General features: G+C 46.5%; 1 long non-coding RNA gene across 4 annotated transcripts in view; it reads left to right on the forward strand.

The window, feature by feature from the left end:
• LOC132834333 (uncharacterized) overlaps positions 1–21,507 on the forward strand; it is a 33,221-nt gene extending 11,714 nt beyond the window's left edge. For 3 of the 4 annotated variants that reach the window (XR_009647174.1, XR_009647176.1, XR_009647175.1), the window contains 4 exons: positions 6,623–6,736; positions 10,644–10,749; positions 20,103–20,231; positions 20,724–21,507. This is a non-coding gene — a long non-coding RNA (uncharacterized LOC132834333). Of the gene's footprint in view, positions 1–6,622; positions 6,737–10,643; positions 10,750–18,962; positions 19,023–20,102; positions 20,232–20,723 lie in introns of all 4 variants that reach the window. The other variant, XR_009647177.1, reaches the window with a different exon arrangement.
• The last annotated feature ends 2,401 nt before the right edge of the window (positions 21,508–23,908 follow it).

Below are 23,908 nucleotides of genomic sequence, written 5' to 3' on the forward strand. Positions count from 1 at the left end.
GAGTGTGGTGCTGGAAAAGCACAGCAGGTCAGGCTGATAAAGGGCTTAGGCTCGAAACGTCGATTCTCCTTCTCCTCGGATGCTGCCTGACCTGTTGTGCTTTTCCATCACCACACTCTCGATATCTAGGGATGGTGATGGTGGTGTCTGGTCATTGTCTGTAAGAGGGCTCCTGAAGAAGGGCTCATGCTTGAAACGTCGATTTTCCTGCTCCTCGGATGCTGCCTGACCTGCTGCGCTTTTCCAGCAACACATTTTCAGCATTGTCTGTAAGGGTTGATTTCATGAGTATGAGTATGTCCGGCAATTCCTCGATTGGTCTGTGAGACAGCTCTCCACATTTTGACACCAAACTCCAGATGTTAGTCTGGAGGACATTGCACCATCGAGTGGGCTGATTCTGTGGTTGTATTTTCTGGTGCACTGTTAGATACCGAGTGGTCCATCCAGTTTCATTCCTTTGTTGAGACTTTGCAGTGATTAATACAGTGAGTAGCTGGCTGGGCCACTGTCAGGTTGGCAGGATTTTTTTCGCCATTGACAATGGTTCCATGGAGATTAGGAGATTCCTAATTCCAGTTATTTTTTCTTGAATTCAGATTCCACCATCTGCCAAGTTGGGATTCGAACTAGGATTTAAGTCGTTTATTTTAATATTTTGGAAAAAAGTTAAATACATTGTTCACTTACTTTAAATATCACTTACCCAGGTTTTGTTTCTTTGTGAAACACTGTCCATCATCCTGTCTCCTCCATCCTTCTCTCCAACAACAAACGTTTGGAGCACATGGAGTTTCTCTGTCACTAAGACTGAGATAATCCGATCTGCTGCTTCCCTCCCTCCCACTGAGTCAAACTGCCTCACATGGTGTTCCCGCTTTTTGTCCAAACTTTCTCCAATCTCATGTCAAGCCTTATCAGAGCTCATCTTGACCCTTTACCCTAATCTCACTAAACCATAGAGTTTCCAACTCTCTTTTCTCCTCCTCCTCCTCCTCATTAGTCTCCCTCATCGATTCACAGATAATGTTCATTGTTCTGTCTTTTCTGGTTATGTCCTTCTCTCCCCATTCTGTGAAAAATTAATATTTGACCTCACGGTTGTTGAAACATCCTGCTCCATCTCCACTCTCCCTTTCCTTTCTGAATTCCTTGCATTTGGTGTCCCTCATGGATCTATCCTTGGCCCCTCCTGTATCTCCCCTACATACTGCCAGGAGGTGACATTGTGCAAAAGCACCATGTTGGGTTTCACATGTACACTGACGATGCCCAGCTCTCCCTCCCCATCATCCCTCTCCATTACTCCACTGTTACTCAGTTATCAAACTGCTTACCACATTCCCACTACTCGATTAGGTGCAGTTTCCTCCAATGAAACATTGTAATGGTTAAACCTGTTGCCTGACAAATTCCTTTCCCTTACTGGGACTATGCAGCAGAACTACACTCTTCACAATATTGCAGTTGTTTCTGACACGAAGCTGACCAACTGATCAGACATCTACACAATCCCAAACACCAGGAATTCCAATCTCTTAAACGTTGCTTGTCTCCTCCTCACCCCAGCTCCATTGCTACTGAAACCCCTTACCCGTGTCTGTGTTGCCTTAAACTTGATGAATCCGAAACAGAACCTTGATTCTGTGACTGACTCAGAATCTGGTTTCAGACTCCCCTCTCAGTATTTACCCTCAGACACATCAGTATTTATTCTGTCAAACCCCTTAAGAATCTGGTGGTGTGGTCTGATTGTAGCTGGTGGAAATGGCAGGGGATGATGTGTTGTATCTGGGTGAAAGGTAAGGACTTGGTGGTGGAGAGGGGGGGAGCTTGCGGGGTGTTCTATCCTTGTTGCAGTTGGAGGTGTGGGTTTCAAAGGCAGAGGTGCAGGAAGTGGAGGAGATATAGTGGATGGTATTGACCACATGGGAGGGGAAATTGCAGTCCTTGAAATACTGGGCTATTTGGTATGTTCTGGCTTCACTGGAACACTGCAGTAAGCATGAGACAGAGATGTTGGCCAGGGAACAGGCTCGTGTGTTAAAGTGACAGGCAGCTGGAAGCTCGGGGTCTGTTTTTGCAGCAGAACGTAGATCATCAGCTGCCATTTCCGCCACCTCCACTGAGATGCTGCCAGACACAGGTTCCTGTCCCCTCCATTAACAGCTATGCACCCTCCCAGACAGATCGTAATCCACTCCTTTGTCTTTCCAAATGTTCCGGTCTCTCTTTGGGTTCTGTACCTGCCTATTATTTACTCTTTAACCCATATCTCCTGCAGTACAAAGATCTGCAGGTTAGTTGAATTGGCCAAGCTAAATTTCCCAAAATGCTCAGGGATGTGTAGGTGAGGTGCATTAGTCAGGAGAAATATACAGTAATAGGGTAGGGGAATGGGTCTGGGTGGGATACCCTTCGGAGGGACGCTGTGGACTTTTTGGGCCGAATGGCCTGTTTCCACACTGTCAGGATTCTAATTTTCCCAGCTCCCATCGGTTCTGAGGAAGGGCCACTGGACAGATTCCTGTTCCCAGATGCTGCCAGACCTGCTGAGCTTTCCCAGCACCTCCTGCTTGTTGTTCCTGATTGACCCCATCCATCCACCTTCCAGGTTTGATTCAGGCAGGGGGAGGATCCCACCACTGACCTCACAATGGGGTCCAACTGATTGATGGCAGCTTCGGACCAATAGGAAAAGGGGGTGGGACTGGTGGACCAAGTGGAACCAGCTGGTCATCCAAACAATGGGAGTGAATGAGGGGCGTGGCCAGTGGGATGACACGTCACCAGTAACTCCGCCTGTGCAGTGTCACGTGACTCGGCTGTTGGTGAATGTGAGACACCCAAACAGGGAAGGGGAGAGTGGCCTTGGAGACAGGGAGATAATGAGTCACTTTAGACTGGGAAGTTTTAATTACACTCTGTGCGGGTCGTTAATCTGAATTAGAAACTCTTTCCCGCGTTTGCAGCAGATGGGAAAATGGCTGCAGCCCTCAGGCGGTGATAGGTCCTGGGATATGGCCGCCATCTTTATTGGGGGCAAGGTACAGTGAGGTGCATGTCCTCTTCCAAGGATGGGGGTTGTGTACGATTTGAAGAGAGGCATTTACACATCAAGCACATACCAAGAAAAAAGTATGTCTTTACTATTCTTCCTGCACTGACTGTGAGTTTTGTTTTGTGAATTCATTTCATAGGATATTAAATCAGAATAATTGAGGCTGGGATCTCAAAAGCAAGTTTTTACAGTCAATGGAGTCATCAGGATCTGAATATCATTGGCATTTAAATGTGGAAGGAGAAAGGTCTGTCAGTTCTGTTTGTGGGAAAATATCTCCAATATTTTTGTTAGCAGAAAGATGTACAAATTCGTGGTTGGATCACCCTTTGGGTGTGCGCTGTGTTCTGGGCCCTGCAGCTGAGGAAGGAGATATTGGCCTGAGAGGGAGCACAGATTTATCCAAATTACACCTGGTCTCTTTGGGTCTAAATCTGAGAGATCTTACAATCACCCACTTCATGATGTTAACCTGTAAACTTCATATTTTCAATTAGCTGCAAACTTCCCATTTAAACTCCTTTGGACTCAAATTCCAGCACCATTTCAGGTGGAATGTTCCAGATTCTGACAACGGTCTGTTCATTCAGAAACTGCTGAGGTCCATGTTGACTCTGGGGTTACAAAGGGCTGAATTGAAAGATGAGATGCTGTCCCTGAGCTCCCATTGAGATACACTGGAACAGTACAGGAGGCTAAGGGCAGTGTAGGGGTGAGCAGACAAAGACAATGACAGGGCTGCACTGTGAGGGCTGCTTGGCTCAATGAGAGTGTTTTGGAGTTGGGTGTAAACAGGGCGAGGGGAGACAGGGAGAAGGTGAAGCTGAAACTCAGTTTTAGTTCAGGGAACAGACAGTTTTTCAATGATTCCTGCGGAGTATTTGTTAACAGTGTTTAATGTATTTTTCCTGAGGGCAGTTGAGAGCTGGCCACATTGCTGTGGGTCTGGAGTCACATGTAGGCCAGACCAGGTGAGGATGACCGTTTCCTTCCCTACAGGACATGAGTGAACCAGATGGGTTTTCTGACAATCGACAATAGTTTCATGGTCATCATTCGCCTTTTCACTCTAGATTGTATTGGATTCTGATGTCCGCACAGCCATGTTGGGATTCTAACCCTAATCCTCGGAACATTGCACATGTCACTCATCTGGCAGGAATACCATTAAGCCATTGCCTCCCCTTTTTAGCAATGTTTAAAGAAAGTTCCATCATTCTACGTGAACAATGTGCAACGTCCATGTGTCGGCCTCTCCAAAAGGTTAATCAACAGAAATTTGTTTGGGAGTGAAATATTTCACTTTTTTTGGGGGGAGGGGTGTTTATTAAACAAAAATGAATCTAAATAAAAATCTGATGCCACGGACATGTAATTTCTGAAGGCGGAGGGGGATTACAGAGACAGGGAGGGTGGTGAAGCCGGAGGGGGATTACGGAGACAGGGAGGGTGGTGAAGCCGGAGGGGGATTACGGAGACAGGGAGGGTGGTGGGGCCGGAGGGGGATTACGGAGACAGGGAGGGTGGTGGGGCCGGAGGGGGATTACGGAGACAGGGAGGGTGGTGGGGCCGGAGGGGGATTACGGAGACAGGGAGGGTGGTGGGCCGGAGGGGGATTACGGAGACAGGGAGGGTGGTGGGGCCGGAGGGGGATTACGGAGACAGGGAGGGTGGGGGGGAGGGGGATTGTTGTCCAAACATCACTGTGGTGTACATGGACTGCAGCATTTCAGGGAGGCGGTTAACCACCACTTTCTCCAAGACAAGTGAAGGTGGCCAATAAATACTGGTCTGGGCAGCAAAGGCAACCCCCAGTGAATAAAACCAAGCAGTGACCTCTCTGAGCTGACTTGCTGTGATGTTAAAAACCTCTCTGGAAATGGGGTGGGCAGAGAAGAGAAACAGTGACATTTCCCAGCTGCCCTCAGAGAGACCTCACCCTTGGAAGTACTCAGAGTCGGGGATCAGCTCAGTGAGTTTCAGTCTCTTCAAATATCAATCTTAGTCGGTTTTATTTTATTAAATCTACAGTAGTGAGTAAGGTGAGGATTTCTTTTTAATGTCTTTGGGTCTCTTGATTAAATGTTTAAGATATGAAATGTAAGCATTGCTAATCTAGGGCAGTATTTTTTGAGAAGTAAGACTGTGTCTTTGTCATGGTCTGTAGGTTGTTAAGGCGGAGAGATGGCCTGTTGTAGAGTGGTGTGCTGTTCCTGTCGGATGTGGGAGATTAGGGAGAGTCTCAATGATCCTGATGATTATGTCTGCAGGAAGTGTGATTGCAAATCCTATTGGATCGCATGGATTGGTGGAGGAGTGATTAAAGGCAGTGAGGAGTTAACAGGAGCCGGGGGGTGTGATATGTGGCCGTCTCAGGATTGCAAGATACTGCAGATACAGTCAGGTAGATGGGTTACCTCCAGGAAAGCTAGGAGGGGTAGGTAGGTACTGCAGGAGTCTCCACTGGCTATCCCCATCTCAGACAAGTACACGGTTTTGAAAAATGTAGGTGGTAATAGACTTTCAGGGGAATGCAGCACTGACAGCCAAGTTACTGGTACTGAGACTGGCTTCTAACATAATGTGAGGTATATCCAGTTCCACACGATCGATAGTGATGGGGGACTCTTTAGTCAGGGGCACAGTCTGCCATTTCTGCAGCTGACAGTGAGACATCAGAATGGGGTGGTGCTGCCCTGGTGCCAGTGTCTCACAGAGGGAGCAGAATATTCTCAAAAGGGAGAATAACCAGTGGGAGGACATTGTACATTGGTACCAATGGCATAGGAAGGGGAAAGCATGGGGTCCTGATGAGCAGGGAGATTTGCTAGTGCCACTCGGGAGGCATTAAACCAGTGAGGGAGTCGGGGTAAACCTAAAGAGATAGTGAGAAAAGAGGTGAGTCTGAGGCTGGTACTGTTCACCGGTCAGACTGTCAAGGCAGGCAAGAGCAAGTCACAGAATGAGGTGGGACGGACCAGTTGCACTGCATTTATTTCAATGCAAGAGACCTGACGGGGAAGGCAGATGAGCTCAGGGTATGGTTTTGAACATGTGACTGGGATATTACAGCAATTACAGAGGCATCACTCAGGGATGGATAGGACTAGCAGATTAATGTTCCAGGGTATAGATGCTATAGTAAGGATAGAAAGGGACCAACAGCGCAGTGGGAGAGGTGTTTTTGATTAAGTATGACATTATGGCTGGGCTTCGGGAGGATATTCCTGGGAGTACATCCAGGCAAGTTATTTGGTTGGTACTGAGAAATAAGAAAGGGATGACCATCTTACTGGGATTGTGTTATAGACCCTCTCCCAATAGTCAGCAGGGAATTGAGACACAATTTTACCAGGAGACCTCAGATATCTGTAAGAATAATATGGATGCAATGATAAGTGGTTTTAACTTTACCAACATAGCCTCAGAGTGCTGTAGTGTTAAGGGCTTGGATGGAAAGGTATTTGTTCAGTGTGTACGAGAACGTTTCTGATTGAGTTTGTAGGATGTACCTACGAGAGAAGGAACAAAACCTGACCTGTTTTCTTTATTCATTCACAGGATGAGGCTGTCACTGGCTCGGCCAGCATTTATTGCTGCGTTTACCCAGTGGGCAGTTAAGACCTATAGCAACGTGGTTGACTCTTGAGTCCCATGCAGACCAGACCAGACCAGGTAAGGATGGCATTTTCCTTCCCTAAAGGTCATGAGTGAGCCACATTGGTTTTTCCAACAATTGACAATGGATTCCTGTCATCACTAGATTATTTTTTCCAGATATTTATTGAATTCACGTTCCAAAATCTGCCGTGATGGGATTCAAACCCTTGTCCCCAGAACGTTATCTGGGTCTCTGAATTAACTGTCTAATTTCACTCCATCATCACTGCCTCTTAGGAAATGAGGCAGGGTGAGTGTGAGGTATCAGTGGGGCAGCTCATCAGCATCAAAGATCCCACAGTATTGTGTCTCAGTGGTTAGTGCTGCTTCCTCAGCACCGGGGACCTGGGTTTGATTCCAGCCTCGGGCAACTGTCTGTGTTGGAGTTGACACATTCTCCCCAGTGTCTGTGAGGATTTCCTTCGGGTGTTCCAGTTTGCTCCCACAGTCCAAAGATGTGTAGGTTAGTTGGATGAACCATGTTAAATTTCCCATATTCAGAAGATGAGGTTTTGGGATGTGCAGGCAAATCTCTGCCTGATGTGAAAAGATCATTTTGGGGTCTTGGACAGAGGTCAGAGGGAGGTGTGGCCGCATGTTTTACATCTCCCGTGGTGGTAAGGGAGGGTCAAGGGTGTGGAGCGTGGGTTGGTGGGAGGGTGTGGACCGAACAAGGAAGGCGCAGCTGGACAGAAATGATCAGGTAGAGTCAATGTGGCTTTGTACATGCACAATTGGGTCTCACTAACTTGAGTGAGTATTTTGAAGTGACGAAAAAATTGAATAAGGAAGGCGGTGAATGCTGTTGATATGGACATTCAACAAGGTTCCACAAAGCAGACTGGTTAGCAGGGTTAGATCACATGGAATGCAGAGAGAGCAAGCCATTACAAAACTATCTTGAAAGTAGGAGACAGAGGATGATGGAGGGTTGCTTTGCGGACCGGAGGTCTGTGAGCAGCAATGTGCTGCAAGGATGGATATTGGGCCCTTAAATAAATGACTTGGATGTGAATATATGAGGTATGGTCAGTAGGTTTACAGAAGACACCAAAATTGGAGATGTCATGGACAGTGAAGAAGGTTAGCTCAGAATACAACAGGATCTTGATCAGATGGGCCATTGGAGCAAAGAATGGCAGACGGAGTTCAATTTAGATAAATGTGAGCTGTTGTATTTTGAAAAGGCAAATCAGAGCAGGACTTATACACTTAATGGTAAAGTCCTGAGGGGCGTTGCTGAACAAAGGGACCTTGGAGTGCAGGTTCATAGTTCCTTGAAAATAGAGTCACAGGGAGGCGGGGTAGTGAATGCAGCATTTGGTACGCTCCCCGTTATTGGTCAGTGCATTGAATGCAGCTGTTGTGATGTCATATTGTGGCTGGACAGGGCACTGATTATAGGTCTTCTGGAATTCTGTTTTCAGTTCCAATATTCCTGTTCTTGGAATCAGGCATCTGATTGGGCACATGAAGAGGGAGGTTTTAGAGGGATAAGGGTGAACCGCTGGCAAATGGGACTCCATTAACGGTCTCCGTTATTGGTCAATGCATTGAATACAGAAGCTGGGACGTCATATTGTGGCTGGACAGGACGTTGGTTAAGCCACTTCTGGAATTCTGTTTTCAGTTTGAATTTCCCTGTTCTGGGAAGGATGTTGTGAAACTTGAAAAGGTTTGGACAAGATTAACAAAACCGTTGCCAGGATTGGAGGATTTGGGCGACAGGGAGGGGCTGAATAGGCTGGGGCTATTTTCTCTGGAGAGTCAAAGACTGAGAGGTGTCTCCATGGAGATTTATAAAATCACGAGGGGCGTGGATAAGGTGAGCAGCTGGCGTCCTATTTCCTCAGGTTAGGTGGGTCCAAAACTAGAGCACATGGATTTAAGTTGAGGGCAAAGATTTAGAAGGGATCTAAGTGGTAACGTTTTCAAGCTGAGTGTGGGGTGTGTATGGGAGGGGCTACCAGATGAAGTAGTGGAGGCTGATAAAAATCACAACATTTAAAAGGCTTCCAATTGGGTACATGAATAGGAAGGGTTTTGATGGATACAGGCCAATAGCTGGTAAATGGGAATCCATTAGTTTAGGATTCCTCGTTGGCACGGACGAATTGGACCGGAGGTCTGTTTCTTTGATGTTGATAATTTAAGATGCATTCCTCTCTTTTGTGCAGAGCTAGCTGAAGCACAGATAATTATCCTTGGAGCTGAGAGGGTGAAGCAGTGATTTCGATCTTGTGCAGATTTGGTTGCAAGGTCTTGAATTTACAGAGAGAGAGAGGAATTGTTAACACTGTCACAATTTTTAGTAACTATTTTCAAGTAATTGGCAAATAATACAAGGTGAAAATGTGAACGCTATTTTACTCAGTAAGTTCTGAGCATCTGGAACAGTCTGAACGACACAGATTCAGCAGGTATTCTGAAACAGACTTGGAATTTTACTTTTTAAGGAAAGATTTGGGAGGCTATGGGCTCATGGGAGGGGACTTGGGACAGATTTGCAGCATCTCCAGAGAGAGAGAGTACAGCCCCAATGGGCTGAATAGCCCCCAGCCCCTGTGTTCTGTGATACTGCTCTATTCACTGTGAATGATGAAGCTCATCCCAGGGCAGAGAGAGGGAGGAGTCAACCACTCTCATGGCAATGGTGCCCGGCTGATTGACGGCAGCTCCAGACCAATAGGAGAGTCTGTGTTCCCCTGCAGCCAATGGGAGTGAATCAGGGGTGTGGCCAGCAAGCCGACACCTGTCCATGAGCTGTGCAGGTGCAGTGTCACTGGGTGGGGGTGGGAGAGACAGCAGAGACTGGGACAGAGGCTGTGGACCTGAATTACAAACTCCGGTAAATTAAAACCAAAAGAACTGCGGAAGATGTAAAACAGAAACAACAACCAGGAGGTTCTGGAAAATCTCAGCAGGTCTGGCAGCATCTGTGATGAGAAATCAGAGTTAAAGTTTAAGATCCGGTGTCCCTTCCACAGAACAGATGTTACTGAGGAAAAAAAGTCAGTTTATTTGCAGAAGATAGTGTGGGGGGAGGATATAAGGAGTAAGGGATAGGTGGGGATAGAGTGAGAAGAGCGGTTGGATAAAGGAGTGGATAACGATCTGGCTGGGGGAGGGTGATTAGCTGTTAATGGAGACAGTTAGTGGCTAACCATAGGTAGTGTGTAATGACAGGCTGTGAGACCAAGGCCTGGTAGGGGGCTTCGACATGGGGTTCTTAACCTATGGTTAGCCCCTAACTGTCTCCATTGTAAGCTGTTGCCCACCTATATCACTCCACAATTGGAGCTGCCGAGTACACAAACCTTTGGAATATCCTCCCTAACCCCCTCTGTCCACCTTAAAGATGTATCTAAAAATCGTTCTCTTTAATCAACGTTTCCATCATCCGTGAAGCATTTTAGGAGATTTGTCAATGTGAAAGGCTCCCTACAATGCAGGTAGTTGTTGTTATTGTCTGACATCAGGAGAAACAGGGATGAGCCCCCCTTCTCTTATACCTGATGAACAGCAGCAAAAGCAGGAAGCACTGAGCATGCTCCAGCCCACAATGGGCCTCGGATTCTTGATGTTAATGGGGGAACGGGGGCTAGAGGTGCTAGTTGTTGCTTCAACCAATCGGAGTGAATGAGGGGCGGGACAATACTCAACCACGTGGTAAACCTCACTGACAGCACAGTGTTGTTGTGGCCAAGGCATTGGAAATGTGTGAAGGTGCAGGGCAGGGGAAAGGAAAGACGTATTGACCAGAAAGAGAAGGAAATTTTCACAGTATGGAATGAGAGGTTTTACAAAACGTAGTGCACATTGTAAAACACACATTTGAAAATCCAAATTCTGCCCCATTTTCCCTCCCTATAATGCATTTTACACTCCCTGAAATATCAACTGTGTGTTTCTCCCTCCACAGATCCCAGTGATCAGTGCCAAAGCCCCATTGCCTGTGGAAAAGGTGATGTTTGACTTCCTGTACAGCTGCAATTCGTGTGGTGAAGGTGCTCCCACAATGTGGTTGGGTAAGTGCTGTTATAGATTATTCACTCAGCGACAGTGAAGAGTTGACAATGTATGTGCAAATCAACAACAGTTTGTTTTTTTTTAAGTTTATAATTCCACAGAAATACTATTGAGAGCTTCTGACATAAAGCCACAGATTAGGTCAGGTGATCAAAAGAACTGCCAAATAAACAGGTTTTCAGGAATACCTTAAAGGAGGAAAGCAGGTCTGAGAGGGTTAGGGTGGGAATTCCAGACAGTGTTGCCTTGGCAACAGTAGAAACAGCCAGACAGGTGAAGCAATGAATAAACATATCGTTGGGAATCTGAAAGAAAATGAGTTGTCGGGGTCTCACAGGTTGTGTGGTGCAGGGAGACAGGGATGTTCACAGCCAGGAATTTCATCAAGGGTGAGAATTTTAAATTGTTGCTTGTTGATGGATCAACAAATTTTGGTACAAGTGAGCACTTGGACAGTAGGGTTTTAGATACTCTTGAGATTGCATGTAAGTTGAATGTGGGAGGTTGGCAAAGAGTGTGTTTGATAACGAAGTCTGGCGATAACACAGGGATGGACGAGTGTTTCAGTAAATGAGCTGAGACTAGGGTGGAGTTGGGTGACGTCACTAATGTAGAAATAGTGTTTTTGGTGTTAGGCTGCGCCTCCTCCTCACCACTCCCCCTCACTAAGTCACAGATATTGTTCCTTGTTCTATCTGTCTCTCTTTTCTGGTTATGTCCTTCTCTCCCATTCTGCTACAAACTAATATTTGACCTCACCGTTGTTGCAAACACCTCCTCCATCTCCACTCTCCCTTTTCTTTCTGAATTCCTTGTATTTGGTGTCCCTCCAGGATCTCTCCTTGGTCCCTCCTGTTTCTCACCTACATACTGCCAGGAGGTGACATCGTCCAAAAGCACCGTGTTAGGTTTCACATGTACACTGACAATGCTCAGCTCTCCCTCCCCATCATCCCTCTCCATTACTCAGTTATCAAACTGCTCATCACGCTCCCACTACGCGATTGGCTGCAGTTTCCCCCAATGAAATATTGTAGTGGTTAAACTCATTGCCTTCAGTTGCTATTACAAATTCCTTTCCCTTACTGCTAACCCCCTTCCTCTCCCTGGGAACTATCTGAGATAGAACCATACTCTTCACAATATTGCTGTCATATCTGTAACCCCAAGTTGACCTTCTGATCAGACATCTACACAATCACAAACACCAGGAATTCCAATCTCTAAAATGTTGCTTGTCTCCACCTCACCCCAGCTCCATTGCTACTGAAACCCCTGACCCGTGTTGGTGTTGCCTTAAACTTGACGAATCTAAAACAGAATCCGTGATTCCGTGACTGACCCAAAATCTGCTTCCAGACTCCCTCATGATGGGAAACATCCTCTCAGTATTTAACCTGTCAAATTCCTTAAGAATTCTACATGTTACAATGAGATCACCTCTCATTCTTCCCAAATCCAGTGAGTGGAGTCCCAACTACTTCAGCCTTTTCTTAAAAGATAATCCCTGCAAACCAGGGTTCATCCCAGTCAGGTTTCTGTGAAATGCCTCTGATGAAATGATGTATTTCCTTAAATAAAGGGACCAAAACTTCTGTCATTAATCCCAGATGTGGTCTCACTTCAATTTATAAACTTCATAAAGTTCCTCTCAGGTATATACTCCAAACCACTCCCTTTAAACTTGCACTGATGTTGAAATGCTCAGCAGGTCATGCAGCATCTGTGAAGAAAAATCAGTTAAAGTTTCGGGTCTGGTCATCCTTCCTCAGATACATTAACTCTAATTTCTTTTCACACCTGCTAGACCTGCTGAGCTTTTCCAGAAAATTCTGTTTCTCTTCCTGGTTTACAGCATCTTCAGTTGGTTCGGTTTTCATATCATTTAAACTTGCCATCTCTCCTTAGGATTTGTCATTTCCACCTTGGGAAAAAGATTCACATTTGTTTGGTCTCCACTACCCTGGGAAAAAAGAAACCATGACTAGTCACCCTATCATTGCTCCTTATAATTTTATACAGTTCGATAAAGCCACCTAAAGTGTCCAGTGCTGCAGAGAAATAGCCTCAGCCTATTCAGCCTCTCCCTATGGTTCAAATGTTCCAATACTGGCAACATCCTAGTAAACTTTTCTGAACTCGTGCAAGTTTCCCAACATCTTTCCTGTAACAGGGAGACTGGAATTGAAAGCAGTCTCGGGATTCCAAAAGTGGCCGAGCCAATAAACTGTACAACCGAAACATGATCTCCCAACTCCTATCCTCACTGCACTGCCCAATAACAGCTAGCATACCGCACACCACCTTCACCGACCGGTCTACCTTCAACCCCACTTTCAAGGAACTATCAACCCACACTGCACGGTCTGTTTGTTTGTCAACACTTCCCAGGAACTTTTCTTTGAGAAGTTGAGTCCTATTCTGGTAACATCTTTCTGAAATGAGGGAGACTACAATTGAATGCAGTATTCTAACACTGGCCTGACCAATGCCCTACTCAGCCACAACGTGACCTCCTAACCCCTATACTCAGTGACAGAATCCCCACAGTGTGGAAGCAGGCCTTTCGCCCCATGAGACCATACCAACCATCGGAACAGCATTCCACCCTAACTCTGTAACCTACCATTACCCAAAGCTAATCCAGCTAACCTGCACGTCTTTGGATTTGTGGGAGGAAATTAAGAACACCAAGAGGAAGCCCACCCAGACACACAGGGAGAATGTGCAAACACCACACAGACAGTGGAGTCGAACCAGAGTCCATTTATTGACCAGCGCATTCCATTAAAGGTCAGTGTCCCAAATGCCGCATTCAGCACCTGATCTCCCTGAAACCCCACTTTCCAGGAACTATGCAGTTGTTCTGAGCCCTTCAGAGGGAATTAATGCGAGGAGGAGAAAACAGGAACAGGGTTGAGTTGTAGATCAATAAAATAACTCTCCATCTTCCCCCTCTCTGTTCCCCCCCTGTCTCCCCACACTCTGTCTGGTTTCCCCTCCCCCACCCCCGGCGGTCAGTCCTTTGTCGCGCCCCCCCCCACCTCGTCGGTCGCACTCCCCTGTTGGTCTGTCCCACAAACTGTTGGTCTTTCCCCCCTTTCCCCCCCTCTGTCAGTCGCCCCCCTGTCGGTCGCACATCTCTTTTCCCCCTCCGTCTGTCGTCCCCCCCCCCCCCCCCCAACCGTCGGTCGCCCCCTCTGTAGCCCCCGTCTGTTCCCCTCCCCTCTAATCCCGCTTTCTGTCCTCATCCATTTCTGTGCCTCCCCTCTCTATCCCCCCTCTCTGCCCCCACCCATTTCTGTCCCAACCCTCTCGATCCACCCCCTCTCTGTCTACCCTCCCCTCCCATTCCCCTAGTTCTGTACTCCCCCCTCCGCAGGGAAAATATCTTGTCTATTTACCCTATCCATGCCCGGCCTGATTTTAAAAAATTCTTTCCACTCACCGTTCAGCCTCTGATGCTCCAGGGAAAACAGCCTATCCAGCCCTGGCAACATCCTACAAATCTTTTCTGACCCCTTTCAAGTTTGAGAACATCCATCTGATAGGAAGGAGACCAGAATTGCATGGAATATTACAAAAGTTGCCGAATCAATGTCCTGTACAGCCGCAATATGACCTCCCAACCCCTACACTCAATGCTCTGACCAATAAAGGCAAGCAGACCAACTGCCACCTTCACTATTCTATCTACTTGCTGCTCTACTTTTAAGGAACTATGAACCTGCACTCCAAGGACTCTTTGTTTAGCAGCACTCCCCTGGAACTTACTGTAAACTGTAAGTCCTGCAAAAGTTTGCTTTTCCAAAATGCAGCAGCTCGCATTTTTCTAAACTGAACTCCTCAGCCCATTACCCATCTGATCCAGATCCTCTTGTACTCTGAGGTAATCTTTTTCCCTTTCTACCACACCTCCCATTTTGGTATCATCCGCACACTTATTTACAATACCTCTTATGTTCACATCCAAATCAGGAATGTAAATGGCGAAAAGTAGTGGATCCAGCACCGATCCTTGTGACACTCCACTGGTCACAGGCCTCCAGCCTGAAAAGCACCCTCTGCCTTCTACCTTCGGGCCAGTTCTGTACTCCATACGATCTAACCTTGCTGACCAGTCTCCCATGAGGAACCTTGTCGAACGCCTTACTGAAGTCCATGTAGATCATGTCCATGCTCTGCCCTCATCAATCCTCTTTGTTACTTCTTCAAAAAACCTGAGTCAGATTCATGAGACATGATTTCCCATGCACAAAACTGTTATTAATATCCAGGATTTAACTCTGTACATCGGGGTCTGCGTTGCCCAGTTATAGGTGTTAATATTCGGGATGAAGTTCAAGTACACCAGCATTTTGTCAGTGACTATGTATTGAGTCTTGTTAATGTTACCAACACAGTTGAGTTCCTTTTGAACGGTAGTCCCCGTATCCCTTGCCCACCAGGAAATGGTGGCAGTGTCTTTACCTCTGGACCAGGAGGATCGGGCTCAGAGTTGAGGAACAGCATCTTTGAAGAGGATGATTAGAAAACCCGCCCAAGCCACCAGGCCATACTGTCTCCCAGCTGTCCCTGCCTCAGCCTCTAAACAGAACCTTCCTGTAATTTCTCTCCTGTCAGACTCTCCCATTGCTCAGTTTGTCCAGGATCCCGTTCTGCTGCTGCATTGCTCGTGTCCCTCACTGACCTGTCCATCCCCCAGTGTCCTCCACATTCATTCATTGTTTGCAATCACATTACCCCAGTTCTCCAGCCCCACTCCTTCCCGTCTATAGAGAAGAAGACGGGAAGGTTAGCCCTGCTGCCTCACAGCATCAGGTACCCGGTTTCGATTCCAGCCTCTGGCAACTGTCTGTGTGCAGTTTGTACATTCTCCCCGTGTCTGAGCGGGTTTCCTCCCCCAATCCAAAGATGGGCAGGACAGGTGAATTGGCCATTCTAAATTGCCTATAGTATTAGTTACATTAGTCAGGGGTAAATATAGGGTAGGTGAATGGGTCTGCGTAAGTTACTGTTTGGGGGGTCGGTATGGACTTGTTTGGCCGAAGGGCCTGTTTCCATACTGGAGGGATTCTGATATATTGGGCAGCAGCTGCTGTCAATCTCCCGGACTCCTGTATGATCGGGAGCACGTGCTGTAGGAGAGGAGACCAGTGTATGGGCACAGTGCTGGCCTATTGTGGGAGTATGCACAGTGCCTGGGAAGGAGGCTGTGGTTGTGAGGGATTAATCTATCATTGGCAGCTTCCTCCCTCTGGGAGCAGGACCCAGGGGAATGGCCCCTTTCCCGCCCCCCCCCCCCCCCCCCCCCCCCCCCCCCCCCCGACACTGTGATCAGACTATCAGTGGTGCAGCGTTTTGCAGAAAGTTATCAGAACTCTTTTGTGAAGATTCAGGGTTTTTATGGAAAGTGACAAGGATGGGCCTGCAATTAGAGTTCTAATTTGGTTCATTTTAGTAAGACGGGTTTTGGCCAGAGTGTGCAGGAAGCAGTGTATGCAGGGTGGTTGTCGTCAGAGGATTCACCAACAACGCGCCCCCCCCCCCCCCCCACCCCACCCTGGTGGACTCAGAATCAGACTCATTGATTTGGTTCTTAGTCCGCAGACAAGAGCTAGGAAACTGAATTCAAAGAGAGGAGAGAGAGTCAGAGAACTGGGTGTGGAGGGAAGGAGTGAAGAGATTGGTTTGGATTTCAGTTCACAGATGAAAGAAATTGTTAGACTGAAAGTTAAAACTTTGGAAAAGATGAAACTACAATTTAATACTATAATTGTTTTATAAAGATCCATCCAGTATTAATATGGTGAGTTGTTTTCTCAGGTGTAGAGTACTGAAAGGGTGGATTTGTGGATGAGAAATTCAAATTGAACTTCATGTTCAGACCTGATAGTTACTTGATCCGTGCCGATCTGAATATTCATTGGCCTTTTCATGTGGAAGGAAAGGTGTGTATTCTGTCCGTGGGTGAATATTCCAAATCTCAGTGTGACTGGAAAAAAATACTGAGGTACAGCCAAGTCCATGTTAGGGTGGTGACTGTGGAGAGTGAGTTCATTTGTTTTTGAAAGTCTGAAAAATCATGGCATGTTTCCCAGGAACAATTAAGCCACAGCTTTGCTTTGTAGAAGGACAAGTCTTTAATTAACCATGCAACCAGAAAGACACAAGGATACCTGCACCTTGGGAAACACTATGAAAACAGGATTGTTGTAAAGGAGTTCATTCTCGATCATGGATTGTAATCCATTGGCGTTGTCACGTCGGTTCCAGCGCCGTGGGGAAACACTGGAAATATGATGAATGCAGTGTAGGTTTCAGTTATTAAACTGTAAGAAGTGCAGAACAATTTAAAAAGGATGTTGTCAGGGCTCAGGGGTCTGAGTTATAGGGAGAGGTTGGACAAGCGAGGATTGTTTTGTTTAGAGCAGAGGAAACTGAGTGGGTACTGTTCTAGAAGTGTATAAGACCATGAGGGGCATGGATAAGGTGAATGCATTCAGTCTTTTTCCCAGGGAATCAAGGACTGGAGGGCATCAGTTGAAGGTTAGAGGGGAAAGAATAAAAGGGAAGCTGAGGGGCAATTGTTTTACACAGGGTGGTATGTATATGGAATGAGCTGCCAGTGGAAGTGGTTGAGGTGGGTACACTCTCACAACAGGTAAAGGACATTTGGACAAATACATGGATAGGAAAGGGTCAGAAGCAGATGGGCCAAGTGCAGGGAAATGGGGTTAGTGTGGATGGACATTCTGGTCGGCATGGGCCAGTTTGGGCCAAATGGCCTGCCTCTGCAGGATGCTGTGACTCTAAGTGCATCTGCTATTTCTCCCACTAACTCTGTTGATATCCTGGGATGTATTCCATCAGGGCAAAGAGACTTCTGATACCTTTAGCTCCATTAGCTTGCCCAGCTCTAACTCTTTCATGATAATGGTTATTTCTAGGTCCTCACCTTCCTCAGTTTCCTTATCAATTACTGGCATGTTCTTCGTATCCTCCACTGTGAAGACTGACTGCTGTGTACTCATATTCCTGAACCCTGCTGGATAGGAATAACTAGGCACAGAACTCTGAGAGGTCTTCTTAGAGTCTTTATTGATGAGACATGGCAGTTACCTGGATAGTGTACATGCAGAACACCACCAGGCAGCATCAGGTAAAGCCCCACCTGTCTGGTGTAAAGCTCCCATTCTTATACCTTTTGTGGTTTGGGACTTTGAATAGATTCTGTCTCTCAGTATTATCTCCACGGCAACGGTCAGTTAGAAAGTCTAGTTCAGTTTCGCACTTTGCCGTTAAAACATACCCCCTGTGGCTCCCTCAGGTATCTGACACGCACTTCAGTTTCAGTGGGGCTGTCTATCAGGATTCTGATTATGGAGGAGACCGTGTTGGGATGGGGTGGACAAACTTACAAATCACACAACACTAGGTTATAGTCCAACAGGTTTATTTGGAAGTACAAGCTTTTGGAGTGTGCTGTGATTTGTAACATGATCAGGATTATCTCTATGGTAACAGTTAAGTGCTTCAACAATGAGAGGCCACATTTCCCCACACAATAGGTTCCCCTTTACCAGTGTAAACTGCTATTCCGGCCCTGGGGACAGCTACTCATCACTTTTCTCCCCCAAGCCCATCTAGCTTTCTGTTGGTCTTTAAATTTTTTTCTAATCTCCTAGTATCTCCTTGGTTATTGCCAATTTGTATGCCTTCTATTTCATTTTGATAGACTCCCTTATTTCCTGAGCCACCCAGGGCAGATTACTCCTTTTCCTACAGTCCTTCCTTTTCACTGATATATACTTTTGCTGAGCACTTCGAAAAATTCCCCGTTGTCCGTCAACTTTCCCACGGTAAAGTCTTTGCTTCCAGTCTACATTAGCCAACTCCTGCCTCATCCTATTGTAGTCTCCTTTGTTTAAGCACTGGATCTTGGATTGGATCTAATCTTCCAGCTTTCCAGCTGTGTTCTAAGTTCAACCAGATTTATCAGAAGTCTTTTATCAGATTACGAGGTGAGGCGATGTTTCCTGGGTGTTGTGCAGTTCATTGTCAAAGACCTTCGCTTTGTAATAAAGTACAGGATCGATATTCACAAGAGTATTCTGCACGCTGTGAATGTACGATTAAATCTAAAATCATAAATCACTGTCTCCCCTCAGTTTAAAATTGCACAATCATTATCTCCTACACCCTCCCTCAGTATCTAGGTTTGGAACGCTAATCCACCTGATTATCCTGCTTTTTCCAAAAGGTGAAGGTGGTGAGTTTTGGATTCAGCTTTCCAGTTATTACCATAAGAAGATGAGCACTGGGCACAGGAGAGGCAATGCAGCCCTTCGAACCAGCCCCACCATTTAATACGGTGATGATTGAGCTCACCTCGGTCTCAGCTGGGTTTTCCCACCTGCTCTCTCTCACCCTTCATCTCATTGCAAATTCAACATCTGTATCTCTTCATTAAATCTGCTCATTGTCCTGGCATCCACCGCATTTTGATTAGGGAATTCCACAGATTCACAACACATCGAGATAATCATCCATGGAGTCCACACCAATACTCTAATGAGCATCCCATTCAGACTCACCCATTCCCTGTATTTCCCATAGTTAACGGTTTAACCTGCACATTCATGGATACTGTGGGCAATGTAGCATAGCCGATCCACTTAACCTGCACATCTTTGGACTGTGGGATGAAACTGGAGCAGCCAGAGGAAACTCGCACAGACACGGGGAGAACGTGTAAACTCCACACAGTCACCGAAGGCTGGAATCAAATCCAGGTCCCTGACGCTGAGAGTCAGCAATGCTAACCATTGACCAATCTTTGCTTAAAATCTGCTCCTCCTATTAACAACCCCACGCCCCAGTTGGCTGAATCTATATTCCTTACATCAGAAAATCAGGTTGTGGAAGCAGGTGTCTCAGTAAAACCCAGTGACAGCCCACAGGTCCTGTCTGTCTGAATGGGGATCCTATACACAACATTTGGGCGGCACGGTGGCACAGTGGTTAGCACTGCTGCCTCACAGCGCCAGAGACCCGGGTTCAATTCCCGACTCAGGCGACTGACTGTGTGGAATTTGCACGTTCTCCCCGTGTCTGCGTGGGTTTCCTCCGGGTGCTCCGGTTTCCTCCCACAGTCCAAAGATGTGCGGGTCAGGTGAATTGGCCATGCTAAATTGCCCGTAGTGTTAGGTAAGGGGTGAATGTGGGGGTATGGGTGGGTTGCGCTTCGGCGGGTCGGTGTGGACTTGTTGGGCCGAAGGGCCTGTTTCCACACTGTAAGTAATCTAATCTAATCTAATCCTCCAGCCTATACTTTTCATTCACATTCCAGAGACAGGCTCCAGTGACTTCATGGGGGCTACAACTCCCACAGTACCTGTGGCAGGGACCGCACGTGTGTGGGGAAACCCTGCACGCTACATGTGCAGAATGTGAGCGGGTTTTGGAACATGTGCTTTGGGTAAGTATACTTTGAGGACGAACATATCGGTTGGGGGCCAGGAGGTCAAAGTGTCATTACACCCATGTGGGGCCAAAGGCCATCCTCAACTCGTCATAACACTGGGCGTCGACCAATGGGAAACAAAGAAGGATCTGACCCATTCTCCCAGCCTGAAGGACCCTCTTCTGTCCAGGATCTGCCATCTCCCTTTCTGTTTCCTTTTGTTTCATTCTGCTGTTACATTATTGACTTGCAGCAACTGAAGGGAAAGGAAGTGAACCCAGAAAGGGTGCAGAGTCTAACCAGGGACGGGAAGTGGTGGTATGGATCTGTTTATCAGCCATGAGAATGGGGAGGGTGTACATTAGGGGGTAGCAGAGTCAGAATGGTGGGAGAGAGAAAGTGGGTTGGCGGGTTACAGCTTCGGGGGAAGAAAGGGGTAAAAGATATTCCAGAGAAACTAGAATTGTCTGTTCTGAATTTCTAATCTGTACATATTCCTTTATACAGGGTGCTAGATGGTGAAGATTTGCAGACTGAAATCTCAAAGTCATGTGCAGATTGTGATTAAGTTAACCAGCATTTGAAGAACCAAAGATAGAGAATCACTCCACCAAAATCCTGCAACACTCTCCCTCCCAGCATTGTCGGTCTCTCTGCACCAAATGGACTGTGAATGGTACAAGACAGCAGCTCACTACCATCTTCTCAAGGGTAACTAGAGATGGGGAATAAATGCTGGCTGAGCCAGAGATGCCCATATCCTGGAAATGGTTTCTTATCTCTAGTTGCTGAAACCCAGTTGATGTTACTGCAGGATGATGAGGGACGCTGAGTGCATCCTCCAGGAGGCAGCACCATCACATTACCCCTGCCTACACCCACACAGTAACACCGCAACGTCACTGGAACAAAAGGCAGTGAAACTAAAGGAGGACTTGGATATAGTTCTTGAGGTAGAGCCATGAAAGGGGATTGGAACACAGCAGGAACAGGAGACTGTGCTGGATGGTCAGCTGTTTCCCATTGAATGGTGGAGCAGGATTGAAAGGCCGAATGGCCTCCTGCTGCTATCTCCCAGGTATGTATGTAGCCATGGAGCCCGGGTAGGAAGGAGTGGGCAGGGATTCGCCAAGAGATTGCACTTCCACAACAGGTTTCAGTGAGCGATGGTTTGATGGATTTTATTTAACATTTACAAACCTTGTGTTAAAGATAAATTTTGGTTTTAAAATGTTGTGAAAGTTTTTTGAACAGCAAATAAAATTAAAGAAAATAATTTGTCTGAATATAACAGTTTTAAAACTTTCAACCTCTGTAAAACAAAATCCTGTCTATTCCCGGACACCACCACTTTCCAGCTACTCAAGCTCCAGGGAAATATTCCCTCCCTGTCTGAACCTTTGGTTTGATTTAACTGCTTTTCAGTTCTCATTCTGTGAGCTGTGAAGCGTTCTTTCTCCCCATTTCTCTGACCAGAAATATTGTCACTTCCCTGTGAGCACTCACTGGTCTCTCAATCGTGTTGAAGATGCAGCAAATCCCTTGTCACAGAGAGAGGTGAACAGCTCCTACCCAGTGTGAACCCGCTGGGGTCCCAGTGGGCAGGATGAATCACTGAATCCCTTCTCTCACACAGCATCTGAATGTCCTCTCCCCTGTGTGGGCTCACTGGGGACTCCGCAGGTGCTGCATTTGAGTGAATCTCCCCACACACTGGGAACAAGTGAATGACCTTTCCCCAGAGTGAGCTCGCTGGTGTTTAAGCAGGTCAGAGGACAGAGTGAATGCTTTCCCACACACTGAGCAGGTGAATGGCCTCTCCCCAGTGAGAATGCACTGATGTCTCTGCTGGTGAGAGATTTGAATGAATCCTTTCTCACACATGGAACAGGTGAAGGGTCTAAACCCACTGTGCCATCTCTGGTGCCTCAGCAGATTGTGAGATCGAGTAAATCCCTTCCCATATGTGGGGCAGGTGAACAGCCTCTCCACAGTGTGACTGTGTCGGTGAGTGTCCCATTGGGAGGGGTAAGTAAATTCCTAATTCTAATTGAGTGCATCCTACTGTTTGTCTCAGTTGTCATTGACAATCTCATTCCTCCCGCACCAGAACCTGTTCCAGAGAGGGTTCCAGAACAGGCAGAATGGTCAGCTGCAGCTGGTCACCTGACCGGTCACTGGTCCTGAAAGGTTCACTCTCCACAGATGCTGCCAGACCTCCTGAATTTTTCCAGCAATTTCTGTTTTTATTTCTGATTTCCCAACATTTGCAGATGTTTAGTTTTCCAATGCTCATCTTGCCTGTTGCAGAGGAGTTTATAGTTGAAATTAAAGGGTTTCAAAAATTGTACGTTAGGTCACACATCAGCTATGATCATCCTGAATGGCAGAGCAAAGTCGAGGGGCTGAATGACCTCCTCCTGTTCCAATGAAAGTTGTCCATCTGCGGCTTTCGGCAACATTTCCCCTCACTGCTCACTTCACCCTCATATCGAACACACTGTTACTGACTCAACAAACCTCCTGTGTTTGAACTAAACCTGCTAATGCTCAGTGGCTCCCTCTCCTGCCACCCGGGTTTAAGTCTCATCATGGAGTGCTGTCTCATATTACTGCAGGAATGCCGACAAGGATTAATCCTGGAGTCTGTATCCGCTGGGATCCACAATCACCGTTTATTTCCTTCTTCCTCTTTCATTGTGTCGATTGAACTCTCGGTTTCAATCCAATCTCCTGTCAAGCTCTTCAACATGTCAATGTGGGTGGACTAGAGGCAGCTGGGATTTAATGAAGGGAAGTTGGGATTAGGCGGAATCCCGAGGAGAGGTGACAGCAAAGATAGTTCTCATTGTAATGGCAGAGTTTCTCCGTGACACAGAATGTGGTGAGGCACCTGAGTTTGTTGGGGGAGACAGATTCAATCAGGGATTTGGAAAAACACACAGACACTGACCTGTTCGTCTGATTGTTAACTCAGACAGATAGTAAGCAAGATGCACATTTAGATCGCACCTTTGATGATCTGGGACAATGAAGCATGCTTTCAACCCAATGATTTCAACCTCTAATCTCTGAAAACACAGACACAAAGCTTTCTACTCGTTTTCTCTGAGCCTCCTCTTTCCTTGAGAAAAGCGTTTTGAGCTGTTCAGCCTTTCCTGGTGATTATAACCGCTATGTTCCTGTAAGATTTGTGACTGAACCTTTATTTTCCTGTTCCTTGTGAGTGATGAAAGTAGCAAAAACAGTTCCTGACCGGTGAGGGGTTTCGGTTGGAGTATATATATTTGCAAATTCATTCCCACCCACACATACAGTGTGAAATTGATGTAAAACTGAAGGAAATGAGTGAGTGAGCACCCACAGAACCATAAAGGAAGCATATGTATCTGAGTTGAATAACCTACTCTAAAATCAAACTAACCAACACGCCCTTCATTTACCATCATCCATGTGTCTATCCAAGAGTCGCTCAGAGTCGCTGATGGATCTGAACCTACTACCACCACTGGCAGTGCATTCCATGCACCCACCACTATCTATAAAGAAACTATCTCTGACATCACTGTTAAAAATGTGAATTTTGCTCATTTGAATGATCTGTGTAATCCCAGCCTTATAAATTTAGAAAAACCTAATTACTTTTCCCTGCAACAATTCCTGTTCATTTTTGCAGATAGCACAGTCAAGCA

This window comes from Hemiscyllium ocellatum, chromosome 39 (genome assembly GCF_020745735.1).
Source record: "Hemiscyllium ocellatum isolate sHemOce1 chromosome 39, sHemOce1.pat.X.cur, whole genome shotgun sequence".
Lineage (NCBI taxonomy): Eukaryota > Metazoa > Chordata > Chondrichthyes > Orectolobiformes > Hemiscylliidae > Hemiscyllium > Hemiscyllium ocellatum.